This window comes from Ambystoma mexicanum, chromosome 7p (assembly GCF_040938575.1).
Source record: "Ambystoma mexicanum isolate Mex_15411 chromosome 7p, UKY_AmexF1_1, whole genome shotgun sequence".
NCBI lineage: Eukaryota > Metazoa > Chordata > Amphibia > Caudata > Ambystomatidae > Ambystoma > Ambystoma mexicanum.
In genome coordinates, this window is record NC_090939.1 from 550,452,178 (window position 1) to 550,457,368 (window position 5,191).

Genomic DNA, 5,191 nt, shown 5'->3' on the forward strand with positions numbered 1-5,191 from the left:
TTCACTTTGGGTGTAGCCAATAATATAATTGTAAGAACAATCGGTCTCTCACATACTCAAACTCTTGTGTTGTGTTTAGGCCCATATAACATCAGGTGCAGCCAACCCTGGATTCGGGGAGTCACCTCCAAATTTATGACCGCTGGTTGAACGAGCGTTTGGACATTCTCGAGAAGAACGTTGGCGTCCACACACTTCGCTATCTGCAGGAACCTCTACGGAGAAGCTATTGTTTAATATAAGTGAACACAGCGTACAATTTAAGGAAGAGACGCACAGCCTTCCATTGCATGAATGAAGGTTAGTTAATATTCTTTAGTTTTATCTTAAGTATGTGACTCTCGTGTCCTGTCCGTGGGCCGCTGTAGTGGAGGATCGACATACTGACCTTGTGATATTTATGTGTACATTTGTATATCTGTAGCATTGATTCTGTCTATGGCCTGGCTCTTATCTGCCTCTCGGAGACACCAATACAAGAGGGTAGCACTACTTTCTGCCAGACACCTCAGGTCCATCCTGGAACTTTTTCCCGGGTTGGTAGCAGGCTCTTGTATATTATTACCTATTGTTCCGCTATAGATATTTTTATTATGGATGTTATATGTTTTTTGTCCAAGTACAAGGGCTTCACACATTGATATGTATTATCTGTGATTTTCTTTCTTTCTTGATGTTAGAATATATTTTTGTTACTCCTGATGAAGACGTCACTACACTAAAGTATATACGTCGAAACCGGTCGAGTTTGGACTAAGATGAGGTCGTGGTCAGAAAACTCTGGGACCCATCTTAATTGCCTAGGCCACTGATGTCATCTGCTGTGGCCCGTCAAATTGATTTCATGTTCTTTCTATAAATCTTTCAGATAAATTAATTATGATGAATTTTCTTATAGATTTTATGTCGTATATTGATTGGTGTTTAGTATGAATGGTTTGTCTAAATGGATGGATGAGGTTGTATGCTTGGATGATTGAATAAGATGATTTTTATTATATAGATGTGTCTTTTTTAATAAAAGTTGTTTCCTGCTATGTAAATTGTTATTACAAGTGCAGATTTAATCATGATTTGTTTGATATATTAAATTAGTATCAGGTTTAATAAAATCTTTGATACCTTTATTTTTGAATTGTTTCCATCAGGGGCCCCAATGACATCTATAAATATAGACAATAACAACGTGTTGCTGATTCTATGTCTGAACTTACATGGGAATAAGAGCAGTCTATTAAAACGGGCCCCGGTGGAGCTCACTGGGACTGCAAATACCAACTTCTCCGTAATACCTGACATGGAAAGACTGCAGTTTTCTTTTTCCGAGGACTCATTCTCTAGTGACTCCACAATTTCCTCAAGGGGAAATAATGGTACAAATGAGGCTGGTCTGGATTCAAATTTTCCTAACTGGTCGGCACTGACTGCTACGCTTGACGCCACCTTTGCCATGTGTACTGCACTCATGCAGGAAAGGCGAGACATGAAGTATATATTGGCAAGGGTTGTGGACGTAATCTTAGCACTCAGCCAAGGGATGTATGCCTCCCTCCCATATAGTAAAGAGGAATTGAGCTGTGATTTACCCTTGCTGTCTGATTATGCCGCACCGTTGACACTTCCTTTGAGTTCACCCAAAAGGAATATGGAGTCAAAAGAGGATACGGATGTGAACTCAGAGATGACAAATTATATGAATACTAAAACCAAAGCTAAACAGAGGAAGAGGCGGAAGAAAAAGATACCTTAGCATGTAAGGAAGCAGTGAGGAGACCCAGTAGTGATTCTAAAAAAAAACAAGCCCAACACACAGGCATTGGCTGGTAGAAAAACACTGGCCTTATATGCACTGAAGATAAGGACTGTTATATACTTGGAAATAAAGTGAGAAACCAGTAATCCAGAAAATACAGCGTACACTGAATCTGAATAAATAGCTCAGACCACAAGAGCTAGAGTCTGACTGCAATAGTGATTCCTGGAAATATATCCCATATGCCCATTGCTAATTCTAAAGGACAAAACCAAAATAAAGGTGAAACAGACGTTGACAACAGCTCAATCAGAAGAGACTCCCAAGGATAACGCTCATAAACAGCAGATCATAGAAGGACAAGTAAAAAAGGGAGTATCTACTCATGAACAGCAACAGAATCACCTCCCTTTTATTGACAGTTGGTACAGAAAACTGAGTACTGGAACACAGAAGATATAGGCACACCAACAACAAAGCACTTGCCAACCACTGAATGCTATACTGTTTTCAGAAATAGAGACATCTGGTAGCAGCCTCTTTATAAATCGAACAAACTTGTTGCAACTGATTCATCTGATACCAAACTTGCAAATAATCACCACGGATGATATTGAGAAGGTGCCTTGAATGATCTGAATACGCATCCACCGACGCCCTCTGATAGAAGTGATCTTATAAATGTAAAGACTTGGCGAGACAGAGGTAGACTGTCATGTTTAAATGCTGGATATGTTTCTGAAAGTTTAAGAGTTAGGAGGACAACGTTGGAGACAAAGTTTAATGAGCAAAGTGGCCATGCAGCCCTGATTGCCACATTCACACATCACGCAGTATTACCTAAAAAGTCACTAGCTGCCTTGGCTACAGTAAAGGTGAGAAGAAATCGTATAAGGTGGATGGCTACTAATATTGACCAGGCTAATGAAAACCTGTCACAATTGGTATTGCAGGGAGATGTTGTTCAACCCAGTAGTATTTATTACATGGCCATTGTAGTGCAAAAGATAGTGGAGACCTTGAAGCAAGATAGGAGAACTCATTATCTTGTAGACTGTAAAGTTAGTCTGTATGATGCTGAGATACAAAACTTCAAGAGACAATACCGAAAATCTCTTTGGTTAATTAAGAAAACAAAGGGGCTAAAGTATGGGGAGAAAAAACAGCTTTGAAGAAACTGACTGTCATATTTAAAACATATCTGAAACAACATAAGCGATCCAGGAGCACCACTAATTGGAAGATGGCGTATAGGCTAATCAGGGCAAAAGATGCCAATATTTTCTGTCAACTATAACGTACAAATATCGCACAAGGCGAACCAAGGCAGATGAAAATTATATCAGAGCTCTCCTGGGTACATTTTATTAAAAAACATTATTGGAAAAAACAGGAAAGCAATGAGAAAGCCAATACAGAACAAGGTGGAAATGACCTGGATAGTATGAACTTTGACGAGGATGATATATACCATATCATCATAACATTAAAGACATCCAGCTCACCAGGTCCGGATAATCTCTCAAACATCATAATTAAAATGAACCTGCTCATTTGGGCAACATTCTATTGTCAGGTCTTCAAAGACATTATACATAGTGGTGCGCTTCCTGAGAGTTGGCGATCCTTTAATCTCACACCAGTGCACAAAAAGGTCTCTAGAGCTGAGCTGATCTGAAGAATGTCGGGCTACTGGCTATGCTAGATAACAGTAGGAACATTTTTGCGTAAATTCGCCCAAAACAGCTGACCTAATGTAGTGTGTACAGAGGACTACATGTTCCGACACAAATGGGTTTTCATAGTGGCTGAAGCACTACACACTGTGTTTGGACTATGCATTTACTGCTTAAAGAGATTAGGAGAATGCCTAATAGTTGTTATATGTCTGCTATGTGGACTTAACATGTGCGTTTGACAGTGTAAGTAGAACGTGACTATGGAAAAAGCTAACTTCCTTCGGCATCGATCAAACACTCTTGTATTTTATAAGGAAACTATATAACGGCACTAAGGTTGCTGTTAGAACCACACAAGCAGGTACACAAACCCATTTAATAGATCCAAATCTGGGATCAAAACAAGGATGCATACTAGCAGCAATACTGTACAACCTATATGTGAGCGACCTGCACGAAGCCTTTCAAAATTATGGAAATATTACTCCCAAATTAGCGGCCAGACCGGGGAGTCATCCATGCTATGCAGACGTCACGGTCCGTAATGGACCAAACACCCCTTGGTCTGCAGAGATCTATAGCCTGTCTGGAAAGCTGCACACTAGAAAATGGCTTAGTGATAAATCAAATTTTGACAAAAGTTCTGATCATGAGGGGAAAGCAACGCAACAACGCAACAAGCTTAAACTTAGCTTGCACCTTGGTGAAGTGAAATTGGAAATTGTAAACTCTTATATATATTTGGGAAGTCCTATTTCCTCCGTGCCTAATAGCCAATTATACAGGGGGCTAGTACAGACAAATATTTTAGGAAGGTGGCAGGTTATTCAAAATGTTGTGAACCACAATTGTCAGGGCAGTATTGAGTAATTGCGAGAGGCCTACGTGAAAACCATGGTGTACAAAACCAAATTGTATGCTTTGGAAACTCTCCCTGAGAGACATGCAGCATATATCATGACTGGGACAGCTAGCAGGGCGATAACCTTGTTCTATGTTAGGAGTAGCTCAGATGGTCCTGATAGAGACCTGGCGTCTTGAGTTGGGCTTGACATCATTGTAGACATGTTGGAAGATTTCAGGGTGTCTGTTATACATAAGAGTAAATTGTAAAATGGATGAGGCCTATACACTAAGGAATATACTGGTGGAATATATCAAGCAGACTGTACCAGAACCAGGGAGAACCCATATAAATATAGTGACCTTTGTTCTACTGTATTACAGCACTTTAGCAATTTATGCTTTTCTATGACTGAGGTAGAGGACACAGAACATTTCAAAAACATATGCTGAATACCCTTTTAAGATTAAGTGGAGTAGCCTAAACCTGCAAAGATTCATACTGTTTCTACGTATGAATATTTTACCAGTGTTAGAGTATTTTGGTGCGTATAATGGGACACCAAGAGAAAAACGCAAATGTAGGCTATGTACCTTTCATATAGAAACACCTAGAGACATCCATACTGAAAAGCTTTGCTTCTCCAATATAGAAGGGGATATGGTTGTTTTAATAACACTGAAGAAGGCTATCTCACAGCCCAATGTTGGTCTACTATTTAGATGGAGACTTCACTGGTTCTTTCTGCTGGCACATATTTTCTCCTCTCCTTGGTTATTCCTCCCCTTCCCTGCCCCCTCTTCTCATCCTGCTTGGGGTCCTCCCACCCTGCCCCTCAGCACGATCATCCAGCCTACCCTACATTCTTTGATCTCGAGTGCTCTCTGTCAATGTTACACCTATTAACGCCCACAA

The 5,191-nt window shown here is 40.1% G+C and overlaps 1 long non-coding RNA gene across 1 annotated transcript; it reads left to right on the forward strand.

Annotated features, from left to right (window-relative positions):
• On the forward strand, positions 1–877 carry LOC138526608 (uncharacterized). Its single transcript, XR_011283655.1, has 2 exons — positions 1–300; positions 681–877. It is a non-coding gene; the product is annotated as an uncharacterized lncRNA (long non-coding RNA).
• The last annotated feature ends 4,314 nt before the right edge of the window (positions 878–5,191 follow it).